At 34.0% G+C, this 15,336-nt stretch overlaps 1 protein-coding gene across 1 annotated transcript in view; it reads left to right on the forward strand.

Moving 5' to 3' along the window:
• The first annotated feature begins 5,506 nt into the window (after positions 1-5,506).
• LOC126886654 (neural-cadherin-like) overlaps positions 5,507-15,336 on the forward strand; it is an 87,196-nt gene continuing 77,366 nt past the window's right edge. The window contains exon 1 of the mRNA XM_050653654.1: positions 5,507-5,741. The gene's annotated coding sequence lies outside the window, so the exon portion shown is untranslated. The remainder of the gene's footprint in view (positions 5,742-15,336) is intronic.

Consider the following 15,336-nt stretch of genomic DNA (forward strand, 5'->3'; position numbering starts at 1 on the left):
ATAAACTATAACGTAATATATTAATATTGTTTATCACTCTGCAAATTTTATAAATTATAACATCTACAAAAAATAAAATGAGAAAATAATGAAAACTGATTTCCGTATTTACGGTTTTCTATCGGTTTCTGAATTAAGGGTCGTATAAATTCTTGCTGAGTCACTCCCTCATTTCCTAATCGAATACGTCTGTTATTTCTGGAACATTCCAGACTTGTACGTTGTGTGAAAATGTTTTCTTGCAATATTCGCGGGATGTTTGGGTTCTATTTGTATAATTGTTCGAAAATAATTATGTTGCATTAGTCCGTTCTTTAAAGGTAAAATATTGCAAAACCTCTAAATTTTAAACAACCGCTTGGATTGACATGAAATTTGGCATACACATAGCTAACAAGTCAAACAAAAAAAGTGATATTGTGCCGATATGTGCTTTTGCCCTGGGGGTGGTTTTCACCCCCTATTGGGGGTGAAAAAATGTTCGTCCAAAGAAAGTCAGGAAATGGATAAACTGGCTAATTTTAAGTAACTTTTGTTCTATAGAGTTTTTTCACTAAGTCAATACTTTTCGAGTTATTTGGCAGTGAATATGTTCATTTTTTCAACAAAATAACCACGCTTTTAGACGGTTTCTCGCAAATAACTCAAATAGTAAGTATTTTGTCGAAAAAATATTCCTAGCAAAAATATAGCATGTAAAAAATTTTAAAAAATGGTGTATAAATCACGTCTCTACACCTACTAATTGCAGAGTTATATCTAATGAAAAATAGGTTCATATTCGTCAAATTCCAAATGGAATACTTTAACGAGAAATAACCAAAAATGAAGCACATTTCGAGGAAAACTCATTACAACTTATTTAAAGTGTTTAAAAAAAGCTTCATTTTTGTTTTATAAAAAAAATTTCTAGCATCAAAATTAAACAAGTTACGCTCAAAATAACGTTAGTCCCTTTGGGTTTTGGTAAAAAAATCGAGAAAATCGCCCCCTAATTATTATCTTAAATGAACTTAATCGTTACGGCTTCATAAGTTTTTTGACTCGTGTATATATTGTTAATATGATCTGTAAGTTTCATCGGTTCAACGTCCTTATTATTGAAAGGGCTTTAGTTAAAAGGGGTTGCACTGATCACGAATGTATGCAAATTTAGAAACACCAAATCTTAATCAATTTTTGTCTAACAGAAAAACAAAAAAATACATGATATTCAGAAAAGCAAATCTGACTTTTTTTGTTTTTCGAGATTTTTGGTATCTCTAACAATTTTTAAGTTATTTTGAAAAAAAGCATATTATTCAAAACTTAAATTTTTAAAAATTTTACTTTAAAACCAAATTTTTTCAAAAATAAGCACTTTGAATCGATGAAACTTACAGATCATATAAACACAACATAAGTAAAATAATTTGTGGAACATTAACGATTAATTTCATTTAAGTTGCTAATCTTCCCGATTTTTTTTTTGCAAAAACAAAAGGGACCAACTTTATTTTGAGCGTAACTTGCTTAAATTTAATGCTAAAAACTTTATGTAAAAACAGAAATGAAGCTTTTAAAAAAGTTATAATGGGTTTTCCCCAAAAAGTACTTAATTTTTTGGATATTTCACGTCGATTGGAATTTGGTGAATATGAATCTATTTTTCATTGGCTATAACTCTGGTTCTGCGGGATCCAGAGACCTAACGCGTACACCATCTTTTTTACTTTTTTATAGGCTATATTTTTGCTGGGAACGTTTTTTTCGACAAAATACTTACTTTTTGAGTTATTTGCGAAAAACCGTCTAAAAATGTGGTTATTTTGTTGAAAAATGAAGATATTCACTCGCAAATAACTCGAAAAGTGTTGACTTGGCGAAAAAGCTCTATAGAACAAAAGTTACTTAAAATTAGTCAGTTTACCCATTTCCGGACTTATTTTGGACATATATGTTTTCACCCCCAAGAGGGGGTGAAAGTCACCCTCCGGGCAAAAGCACACATCGGCACCATATCACTTTTTTTCTTTGACATGTAAGCTATACGTATACCAAATTTTATGTCAATCCAAGTGGTTCTTTAAAATTTAGAGCAAAAACCGTGAAAGAATGGACTACATTCCAGATTATAATTCAAGGAAAATAAGTAAGTTTTTAGTTAAAATATATCTATAAAAAGAAACAATTAAGTGCGAAAAATGCAATTCTTTCAATTTTTTAACTACCATTAAAAGAATAAATATTTAAAATAAAATTTCAAAATTTTAATAAGTATAAGAAAACTATAATCAGATGATATATGGTAGAAAACTAAAAGCAAATTTAAAGGTCTCAAACCCTCACAATATAAAAGAAACGTGGAAAGAAGTAAAAGGGTCACATTTTGATAGCAGCAGAAAAAGTACATAATAGGATATAAATAAATAAAAAAGGAAAAAAGAATGGTACGACGAAGACTGCGAAAAAACATTCAGGGAAAAAATCTATCAAGAAAGAAATAGCTGAAAACAGGTAGAGAAGAAAGATGGATTGATGAACTTATAGAAGAGTTGGAAGTAAAAAAGCAAGAATAATATACAGCTATATAAATATAGAAAATCACACAACAAGAAACAACTAGATTGATGCCAAAATATGGAAGAAACGTTACGAAGGGTTATTTAAGGCTAGAGAAAGCCCTCACGAATGCACAGAAGAATCATACCTTGACGATAAAAACGAAATAGAACATCCGTCATATGGGGGGTTAAGGTGATAAGAAATCTAAAGCAAATAATGAATTTAGAACTACGAAGTAAGAGAACTTTTGAAAGGAGAAGACATTCTCAGATTTATCAAAGCACATAGACTCAGATGGATAGGACATATTATAGAAACAGGAAAGCCAGAAGCAGTTATTAAGAAAATCACCACATGGAGACCAGTATGAGTCAGACCACGAGTAAGACCGAAGACGAGATGGAAGAACCAGATAATTGCAGAACTTAAGAAGGTAGGAGTTATATAATGGATAACCATAAGAGCCCAAAGAGGGCGGCAATCACTCCGCTAGAAGTGTAGATGTCATGATGATAATGATACAGTGTGGTTAAAAAGTTATGAACAATATAAGTTGGCAAAATGGATAAAACACCCAGTATCTTTTTTATTGATGAAGTAAGACCCATTAAGTATGGGGGTTTTGAGATCGGCTAAGTGTCCCCTAAGCAGGGTAAAAAGGGGAATAGATCCATAGGTAGAAGAATTTCCTGGCTGAGAAACTTAATTGAGTGGTATAGTTTCATCTCAGTAGATCTTTTCAGAGCTGCCGCCACTAAGGTACGGATAGCTGTGATGATTGCCAACCTCCGATATGACAAGGAATTACAAGAAGAAGTGTCCTTTTTTTTTTCAATTATGCTACTTTTTATGTTACTTTTAATGTGATTTAGTTTTGATTATATTGCTGATTTAAACAAGTAGTTGGACTTCGTAAGTCCTAGGTTTTCACCCAAAGTAATCGAAAGTAGAACTGGAAGTCGATATTTGAACGCTTCGTGTAACTTTGCGCCGATTGATAAACGATTTTACTAATTTTTACTAAACTTTGGGTCATCATTGTTTAAACAGAAATGAATTCAAAACCGAAACTAAAGATTCAAACTCAACTTTTCAATACGCTTCGATTGATGTGCTACATGTAATATTTATGCACTTCTGGTTAGACCTTTTTAACCGGAAATGATATAAAAACTAAAATTTTACATTTTGTTCTCATCTTGCTAAGGCTTGTCGAATGATATATCGATTATACTATTTCGGTGACTTTAAAACAGTTCACACGGTTGCAACTCTAAAACCGGAAGTCCGATGTCAAATTTCTCATCTTTAATACCATCCTTGGGTTATAAGCTTTTATTCGACACCTCATCTGTCATTATATCTGTATTAATAACGGAGGAGATAGACATACGGGCAGACAGTCATGAAACCGGAAGTATATATTTGTTCTCTTCTTGCGAAGTCGCGTCGAATAATATATCACTTGTATTATTCCGGTGACTCTAAAACAGTACTTCTGGTCGCATTTCTAAAACCGGAAGTCCTATGTCAAGTTTCTCAAATTTCTTGTCATTCTGCCTATTATAGCGGAGGAATTAAATTTGCAGTCGGACGGACAGACGGACATACATCCTAGGTCAAATTTCTCACCTTTAGTACCATTTGTCATTCTACCTGGTAAAATGACGAAGGAATTATATTCGCGGTCGGACGGACATACTGACAGACAGCCTAGGTAAAATTTCTTACCTTTATTACCAACCTTGGATTATAAGCTTTCATTTGACACCTCATTTGTCATTCTACCTGATACAATGACGTAGGAGTTATATTAGCGCTCGGACAGACAGACATACGGACAGACAGCCTAGATCAAATTTCTCACCTATAGTATTGCCCGGTTACAGATAAATGAGAAATTTAAAGAGATAGACCAATTGGTGTACAAGTGGTATTACCACTTGTACACTATCTCTTTAAATGTCTCATTTATCTGTAACCGGGCTATAGCATCCTTGGATTATAAGCTTTCATTTGACACCTCATTTGTCATTATACCTGGTATAAGGACGGAGGAGTTATATTCGCGGTCAGACAGACCGACGGCCAGACAGCCTAGTTAAAATTTCTCACCTTTATTACTATACTTGGATTATAAGCTTTCATTTGACACCTCATTTGTCATTCAACCTGGTACAGGTACAATGACGTAGGAGTTATATTCGCGGTCGGACAGACAGACGGACAGAGAGCCTAGATCATTTTCTCACCTTTAGTACCATCCTTGGATTATAAGCTTTCATTTGACACCTCATTTGTCATTCTACCTTGTATAAAGACGGAGGAGTTATATTCGCGGTCGGAGAGACCGACGGACAGACAGCTTAAGTAAAATTTCTCACCTTTAGTACCATCCTTGGATTATAAGCTTTCATTTCACACCTCATTTGTCATTCTGGCTGGTATATTGACGGAGGAGTTGTGATCACAGACAGACAGACAGACGGACAGACGGACGTCGATAATTCAAAGTTTTCACATTTTTTCAAAATTGGATGAAAACAATAATGTGTATTCCACAGATATATGAAAAAAAAAACTAAAGAAGACTTCAGAAGAAATTAATGTTCTAATATGATTACCCCAAACGTGACTTCCTAATTCAAATCCGGTTATTGACCCCAGTCAAAGCAACCCCCATCCAACCCTTACTTTTTTACACATTCCCTTGCATATGTACAGAGCTAATCACAAGTCCTAAGAAAAAGAAGGTAAGGTAATGCGACATCTTTGTCAACTAACCGCTAGCGCCTCTCGGTAAAGCAAAGCAATAATTATGTAATAGCAGAGTACAGCGAAGTGAGGGTGGATTGAAGATCGGCCATTTTTAGAGGCGTTCGGCTCTAGACGTCAACGATCGTACGCCGTGGTCTATCGTAAAACTCCATATGCGCGCTCCTCACTCAAATCGTATCTACAGACAGCGAGACAGGCTGTAGTATCGATGCAGTGAGACTGCGGGGCTTGTTTTTAAGTGAAAGATGTTCTAAAACATTGGATTTACTTGTGTTGTTGGGTTGAAACAGTGAATTTGCGGAGTGATTTTTCGTTTTATGACAAATGATACCGAATACACCTTAGTGCGAACTATCAAAACATTTTTACTAATCGGATTTAACTGCAATAACCTACGGTCCTCACTTTCGCTGATTTTCGTAAGTATTGACTGTTTTTTTATAAAGTCATGAATGAAAAAGTGTCGGTAAAGGCCCGTAGTTTTTCTAGAATGCCATGGTTGTGGTCAAATGTCAAATATCGCGGGCTCGTACCAAGGTAGCGCTGTAGAGTAATATTGATTTTATACATATTATGCGTGGCCCTTCCCCTCTTAGACTTGCACACAGATATACACAAACACAAGGGTAAAAAATCTGGAATCAAACTATTCTGATGAAAATATGCGGTAGTTACACTACGGATGCGATAGTTTCGTATACAGTGGGGTTAAATTTAGACGGGCGATGCACCGCATAATGTACGGCGGTGCCAAAGAGAATTTTATCGATTTTGGAGGATTTTCACTATGAAAATGTGTAAAGCATTAAGTGAGGATGAAAATTTAGTCAAATTGGGATGAAGTTTAATTCATAATTTACCCGATAAATATTAAAAAAAAGAACTAAACTGATATGCTATACAGACATAATTATTATTTGCCACTAGACACAGTACATTTATATATTTACTCATTGCTTGTCTTTTTCATTATTTGTCCTTTAAATATTTGGAATTTGGTTCTATTCGCTTAAAAAACTACTGCTCTAAGGACTCCACTACAAAATGTAGGAGTAATTTTTGACACATGTCAAGTACTGAACAATACTGCATCTTATTTATATTGACATGATACAAATATCCATATCATCAGCATCATCCAGCCTCCAAAGTTCACTGCTGAACATAGGCCTGCCATCTCCATTTTAGTCTGGCTATTCTTTCGATGAATCCACAATATATTTATTAAAACGCCACTATGAGATTTCAGCTAGACTGAGCTAGACAGATATTTGCAAACTCCATTAATTAGAATTTGTAGAGGTGTCAGACAAGGGTAAACAATCTCACCCAAACTATTTACTCTGGTGTTGGAAGACATTTTTTAATCTATATACCGAGACAATAAAGGGATCTGTATTAACGGGAAATATTTCAATCATCTAAGATTCGCCGATGATGTACCTACTCCTGAGAGCAACAACTATGAAACAACTACGAATAATGATTTCAGACCTAGAAAAAACATCTCTTGAAAAAGGACTGAAATTAAATCTAAAGGAAACTACAATAATGACTAATACAGAAGACACATCAGTAATTAACATAGATCGGACAAACATAGAACACTTCCAAGAATATAATTATTTACTTAGTACAAGCTATCATGGCAGACAGAAGTAACCAGGCTAAAGAAATAAACAGAAGAATAAGACTGGGGTGGGCGACATTCGGAAAACTCTCATATACTATCAAAAACCAAAAAATACCTTTAAATATGCTATACAGACATAATAATCATGTGACATTAGACACAATGTTAGGGGAGCCAAGTGTGCTAAATGTGCAGTCACTCCATCGCTTTGGGGACCTATTTTGTTGTGAAGATTAGGTCCTAAAACCTAAAAAAGTCAAGTAAAGTGTTACATTTTAGTGGGGACTTCCATTTTTAATTTAATTTTTCATTTCCAACAATCGTTCTTTTTTAGATTATAGCGCCATCTATCCATAATTCCAAAAAATGTCTCGTTACTTATTTTGACGTAAGGAATCCAAATCTTCAATAAAAATAGGGGTTCCCATTTAAGATTTTAAATTAACCCCCCACCCCACCTCCGTGGGGGTCGTGTTTGATGCCATTCCATAGATTTTTCAAAAATATTGAATAAGTGTATTTTTCAGTTTTTCGATCTGATGTTCATTTGGCGAAATATCGCGAGATTCGTATTTAAAATATTAAATTTACCCCCCATCTCTCTCCGTGGGAAGTCGTGTTTGGTATCATCCGATAGATTTTTGAAAAATATTGAGTACGTATTTTTTAGTTTTCCGATCTGTCATTTATTTCGCGAAATATTCTCTTTTTTCTTGTGAAACTTTGGGACTCACCCATTTACTCACGTCCCGCTCAAATCGTCAGATTTTTGAAATATACACTATTTTGCATGTACTTAACTTACCTTATCTTAATTTGACGATTTCGAGTTTTTCTAAGGATAGATTTTTTTCGGCCCCCCCTTAACGAACTCCTCTGCATTAAGAGCCAATATATGGTAGAGGTACATTTTCAGGGTACAATGTTTCTCTCCATGTAATAATCTGACGCGCTCGAGTAACTGCAAATATCCCCGCTTGGGCTCCCCTGCCACAACACATTTATATGTACTTATATTAATTGCTTGTATTTTTCATCATTTGTCCCTTAAATATTTGGAATTTGCGTTTACTCGCTTCAAGTTTCTCATTACAAAAAGGAGTAATTTTTGGCAGATGTCAAGTAATGAGCTATAAACTATACTGCACCTTTAGATATCACGAAGGACTTTGAATTGGAATCTTTTGTAGTCTTTGCATATTTGTATTACTGACAGTTCCCCAGATTTGATTCCCGTATATCCAGACCGGTCGTAGTATTTCCTTATAGAGAAAAAAGTTGTTCTGGATACTTAAACGTTACAGCCCAAGTCGGGCTCTGGCCTTCTCCAGAATCCGCCTCCTAGTATCTCTGTCCCTGGCTGTTCTCCTCCAGTCCTCCAGTTATCCACCCATATCCAAACATAATACTTACATTTCAGAGCAATGCTTTTTAAATGGCATTTCGGACATTTTGTACGAATCCTGAGAAAACTAATAAATTATATTTTTGAAAAATTTAAATGCAAAATGAAAGATTACGTTATTACCGAGGGTCGAAAGTCTCTTAAAATAAACAAATATTTCTTTTGAATGAAATATTTAAAATCAAAGTCACACTAAATTTTATCTTTTTTTCACTCCTGTAACTTATTAAAATAAACATTATAGAAGTTTCCAGGGACTTTCGGCCCTCGGTAATAATGTAATCTTTCATTCTGCGTTTAAATTTTTCAAAAATACTATTAGTTTACTCAGCATTCGAAAAAAAAAAATTTGCGCATGCGCTCTTAAATTAATCTTAACTTAACCTGTAAATTTTATAAATACATAGGTAGTATCTACAAAAAATAAAATGAGAAAATCGTGAAAACAGTTTTAGGCATTTACGGTTTTGTATTGGTTTCTGAATTAAGGGTCGTATAAATTCTTGCTGAGTCACTCCCTCCTTTTCTAATCGAATACGTCTGTTATTTCTGGAACATTCCAGACTTGTATGCTGTGTGAAAATGATTTCTTTCAATATTCGCTGGATGTTTGGTTTTTATTTGTATTATTTTTCGAAAATTATTGTTGTGTTGTATTCTAGATTATAATTCAAAGGTACTTATCTAGTAACTTGTTTAGTTAAAATATATCTGTAGAACGAAACAATAAATTGTGAAAAATGAATTTTTTTCGATTTTTTTACTTACTACTAAACAGGTAAGTAAGTATTTAAAATAAATTCCGAAAAATTTAATTTGAAAACGTTAAAAAACTTCAACGTAGTATATTTTTAAGTTGTCAAATTAATCTTTTGCCCCGAAAACCGCAAAACAGGGGAAAATCGTTAATTATTTATAATTCTTGTGATACACCTTTGATATTGTTTCCCAATTTGGTTCTTGAGGTGTTTAGCAACCCCTCAACAATAATTATTATTAGTTTTAAAATTATTAATTTTTTTATCCCAGAAATCCTATTTTGGAATAGTTTAGCTCTTCTAATCCATTTAACGCGGTGGATTAGTGCTCATATATTTTTTCTTTGCTTTGTCTACTATCTTTTTTCATTTTCTCTGGTCCTGAATCGTGCCTCTCCAGTTTGCAATTTCCAACTTTGATATTTCCTCCAGAAGTTGTCCTTTACATCTTAATTTTGCTCACCCTTGAACGGCATTCTGTGCTTGCAGAATACCATAGGCATTCTATGCAGCATGAATACCATACTTAAAAGTATAATCACGTATCGCAGTGAAGTTTGGCTACTGAAACAAAGAACTGAGAAAATTTTAAAAGATAAATTCAGTTTTTGTTTTTATTTGATTCAGAGTTGGACCATCATCTCCATATAGCTATTTCAGCATCTATGCATCCTTAGTGAAGCTATGCAGTCACAACTCTGAAACAAATTTCAAAAATCCTGCCTATTTAAGGAAGGATATATAAACCCTGCCTAAATACGAAGGAATACGTAATATGAGAAAATGTTACCAGTAACAGAAATGGACTTCTGGAGAAGAGCAGCAGGCAAATCAAGAAGAGATCGGATACCAAATGAGATTATACGAGAAATGATGGAAGTCACACATACAATAATTGATGATATAAAAACAAAACATGTATAGTACGGCCATGTACAGAGAATGCCAGATGACAGGATCCCTAAACAGACTTTGGCGTGGACACCACAAGGGAGAAGGAAAAAAAGAAGGCTGAGAAGAAGCTAGATGGAGGGAATTAAAAAGAACTAGAGGAAAGAGAAATCCTCCAAGTATGTGGCTAAACACAGAATGGCGGTTAGGAGTCGGAAGGCGTCGCGTCGGAGAATGGTGTAAACCGATAGTATTAGTAGTAGTAATGCTTAACAAATTAGAATCATTCGAATTGTGGTGCTATCGACAAATCCTAAAGATAACGAGGGTTTCGCACACTTCCAATGAATATGTTCTCCAAATGATTAATTCAGAACGTCTGCTCATAAACATTGAAAAGAGGAGAAAAACAGAGTACTTCGGCCATATAATTAGAGGATCTAAATACCATCCACTTCGCCTTATAATACAAGGAAAGGTGGAGGGAGAGAGATGGATTGGTCGAAAGAAGCTTTCATGGTTGCGTAATATTAGACAATGGTGTGGTTCCACCATTATTTCGTGCAGCAGCTGATAAAGAGAGGTTTCAGGAAATGGTAAACTGGATAACGGGCAACGCCTGAATACCAACATGGCACCTAAAGAAGAAGATACTCTCTGTAGATCTGTAGATGGCAGATGGATTATTATAAAACTTGATTTGAGTTGACTGAAAGGAGGATAACATCCAAATTTTGATTCTTTAAATTTTTAACTTCCGCCGTGGGTCATTAGCTCTTCTGCCAAACATTTCGTCAATGTCATTGTCAAAAGTTTTTTTTGTCATTAACTAGTACCTATCAACAACATTTTTTTCTTTTCACTTTCAAAAATACTCCAAAAACATATTTTTGTTGATACACGTTCATTATTATTCCGGTTATTGCGTAACCTGGCACAACCAACAAAACATTTTCAACAGCTTTTGAGTCCACACATGTTTATGTGAAATATCCCAGTGACATTAATTATGTTAATTGAGGTTATATCTAATTTTAACATATATTTAACATTGTAATTAAACGTACCATTAGTGAAATATATTTCTACCGGTCGCAATATTTAAAATTACTCGCTGAAACTAGATTCTCTTCTGCTTTTAATATAATGTTGTGAAATACAAATAAATGTGATAATAAAATAATAATCATAATAATATAATTATATATTTGACCAGGGCCGCGCCAAGGCTTTCAAGCGCCCTGGGGCAAGTAATTTTAGGCGCCCCTTTCCTTCTTCCTTTGTAAGTAGTTTTTTGCAGCTTAGTGAATCGTTATACGGTATACCTACAAACTATTTTTTATGTGTTAGGAAAGTATCATCATTATCATCATCATCTCACCGTTGTCGTCCACTGCTGAACATAGACCTCCTCTAAGTTTCTCCATGTCTCCCAATCTTGAGCTACCAGCTATCCAGTGACCGGCAGTTCTCTTTACATCGTCAGTCCAGCGCGTTGATGGATGATCTCTGCTTCGTTTATCCGATTGTCCGCCGGCGGTCGCTATTCCAATAATCTTCTAGCCTAGCTGTTGTTCGGTGTTCCTGCCACATGACCTGCACATCTCCATTTCTTCTTTGCTACATGTTCTACTATGTCTTTGATTTTTGTCCGTTGCCTGATATTTTGGAATTCTGTCTCCTTGAAAACAATTGATATTCGGAGATGAAAAAATATACGTTAAAATTAAGTCCGGAAGTGGATAAACTGACCAATTCTAAGCAACTTTTGTTCCATATACAGTTTTTTCACTAAGTCAATATTTTTCGAGTTATTTGCGAGTGAATATATTCATTTTTCAACATAAAAACCACGGTTTTAGACGGTTTTTCGCAAGTAACACAAAAAGTGTATATTTTATTGAAAAAATGTTCTTCGCAAAATATAGGTTATAAAAAAATAAAAAAAACTTGCACGCATGAACTCGGCATACTTCATGCACGCATGAACTCGGTAGATCTAGTAGAGGAAGAGTTGTAGCTCGAGAAAATGGATTCTTACTCGTCAAATTCCAAATCGAGCATTTCAACGTGAAATAACTAAAAAATGAAACACTTTTCGGGCAAAACTCGTTATAATTTTTTTACAGTCTTTAGAAAAAGCTTTATTTTTGTTTTTTAAAAAGTTTCTAGCGGCAAAAGTAAGCCAGTAACGCTGAAAATAAAGTTGGTCCTTTTTTTTTGGTCAAAAACATCGTAAAAATCTCCGCTTAATTAGCATCCCTATTTAAATTAATCGTTACAGCTTTAAAATTTATTTCACTTATGTATATTTATATGATCTGGAAGTTTCACCAATTCAAAGTGCTTGTTTTTGAAAAAAATTGGTTTTAAATTTAAAAAGAAAACTTGAAATTTTGAAGGAAATGCCTTTTTTTCAAAATTTTTCCCAAGAATATATTTTCGATAAAATACTCACTTTTTGAGTTATTTGCAAAAACGGTCTAAAAACGTGTTTTTTTTGTTGAAAAATAAACATTATTCACTCGCACATAACTCGAAAAGTATATATTGACTTGGGCACGTGGTACTCCCTAGGGCAAAAGCACACGTGGACACAATAATCATTTTCTTCTTTGACATGTTGGCTATGTGTATGCCATATTTCATGTTAATCCAAGCTGTTCTTTAAAATTCAGAGATTTTGGTACAAAAACAGAGGTACTGAAACAGAGGTTCGTACACTTAGGGGATCAAAGTAATAATAACTGCTATTTTTATATCTACCTACGATTGGTAAATTTTTAATTTTACAAGATAAAAAAATATTATTAATATTTCTAGTAATTTCGGTATTTTCAAATTTTTTTTTCGGCTCCTACCGGCGCCTTTTTGGTCCGGCACCGGGGGCACCCCCCTCTCCGCCCTTATGGACGGCGCGGCCCTGTATTTGACCTGAGGGTCTTTGACGATATATATCAGGTAATTTTTGGTTGGTATAACCTGATCCTGAATGGCCAGTAATGAACCTTCCGTTTCGGGGAACATCCTTCCTGATGTCAACCAGTAGTTCGACGCTATATTGTCGACATAATCTTGGCTGACCTCGTTGGGATGTCGATGTCGCCCGCGCAGAGGTTTACCCATCCAGGTGCGCATTTTTCCGTCTTTAGTGAGGTGGTTTATGCGCATTTCTGGTTCCCTCAGTTTGATCGGCGTTATGTCATCTACTGCGCAGATAGCGCGATGTAGAGTAGATGTCTCAGCCTGCATCTGAAAATAAGTTCTTAAATTAGCAATTTGGTTATCTAATTGCTCACCTATATCTATAAGTCCTCTTCCTCCTAAATTCGATGGTAATGTCGTTCTTTCTACTGCACTTCGAGGATGGTGTTTTTGTGTCTTTGTGATGTGTGTTCTTAATTATACATATATGTATACAGTGATGAGCGCGCTAATAACCGGCAAAATAACGCAAAAGATGGACAACATAATGCGTGGTGAAATAAAAACAGATCAAAAAAGGAGAGGTGGGAAATTATCGGTATTCACCTATAAAACATTACCACTTACGATAGTTTCCCACTTTAGACGTTAGCTAAGAGCTAGTTGACTTTTGTCATACGTATGACGTTAAGGTGGCATTAACATTTTTTTTTAATTTTACATAATTTTAGAACTGTTAGAACGAATAGAATGAGTGAGTTTGGAAGCAAGCTTGTCCATAAATAAATCAAAAACAAAGATTATGATTAATGAATTAATAATTTTACTTTCATTTTTAAAATATTTTTATTTAAAAACTAATATAAAAATTAAACACACACACACAGTTTTTCCATTCCCTCATACTACCTTGTCATATTTTGACGTTTATTTGTGCCAATCGAAACGAAAAAAAAGCTGACGTCTAAAGGTGGAAAACTATTGTAAAGTGGTCATGTTTTGTAGGCTTATACCGATAATTTCCCACCTCTACTAGTTTCATCTTTTTTTAATTCACAACGCATTATGTTGTCCATCTTTTGTGTTATTTTACCGATTATTAGCGCGTTCATCACTGTATATTATGGATTGTACCTATACGCTGTGAGCTCGTACGTAGAGGGGATATTTACAACTTCGCGAGAGCCAGTAGTGGCAAGTCTGTAAACGTTTACCGGAAATTTGACATAAATGTCAAAGTGATTAATTTAAAACTAAAATTAAAAACATTAATTATAAAAAATATTAGTTGGTCAAAGCTGTGGTATATATTTTTGCCTTAAATATACTTACGTTTTAAATACTGAATTTAAGTTTTTTTACTGTTTCGTAATACGTAATTATAAATTATTCTAATAATCTTAGCGCCATCTACATGATAATTGTGGAAGTATCCGAAGTAAGAAATTCATATTTTATCAATAGAACGTCAAAATGATTAGCAAAATCTTAAAAATATAGATTACAATTTAATTACTTTTTTGCGTTGTAAATATTAAGCGATAACAATTAAATAATAAATTTAAAAATTACCGGTGAAAGTTGAATTAGTAATCCGCTAGGAGCGCCACCAGCGAAGCTCAGAGCGTATACGCTCTGAGCTTCGCTGGTGTCGCTCCTAGCGGTTACTAATTCAACTTTTACCGGTAATTTTTAAATTTATTATTTAATTGTTATCGCTTAATATTTACAACGCAAAAAAGTAATTAAATTGTAATCGATTTTTTTAAGATTTTTCTAATCATTTTGACGTTCTATTGATAAAATATAAATTTCTTACTTCGGATACTTTGACAATAATCGTGTAGATGGCGCTAAGATTATAATAGATTATTTATAATTAGATATTACGGAACATTAAAAAAACTTAAATTCAGTATTTAAAACGTAAGTATATTTAAGGTAAAAATATATACCATAGCTTTGACCAACTAATATTGTTTATAATTAATGTTTTTAATTTTAATTTTAAATTAATCACTTTGACATTTATGTCAAATTTCCAGTAAACGTTTACAAACTTGTCACTACTGGCGTTCGCGAATTTGTAAATATCCCCTCTACGTACGAGCTCACAGCGTATAGAAATAAACCTGCTACGTTAACATGATTTGTACTTTTTCAGTACAAATAAGTGCCTAGTAAAAGGTACTAGATGGCGCCTGATATCCATTAAACAAAGTGTAAAATAGTGTACAAATACAGTATGTGCCAAAACAAACGACACTGAAAAACTAAAGCTTTATTAAACATGAAAAATTAAATAACAACATTTCAAATAATGGGAATTTTAAGTTTTGCTTCTATACAAAATGTGTTCAAAGTGCTCGCCATTGCGTTCCAAGCAGTACTCATAACGCTTA

The sequence above is a fragment of the Diabrotica virgifera genome, chromosome 1, assembly GCF_917563875.1.
Source record: "Diabrotica virgifera virgifera chromosome 1, PGI_DIABVI_V3a".
Classification (NCBI taxonomy): domain Eukaryota; kingdom Metazoa; phylum Arthropoda; class Insecta; order Coleoptera; family Chrysomelidae; genus Diabrotica; species Diabrotica virgifera.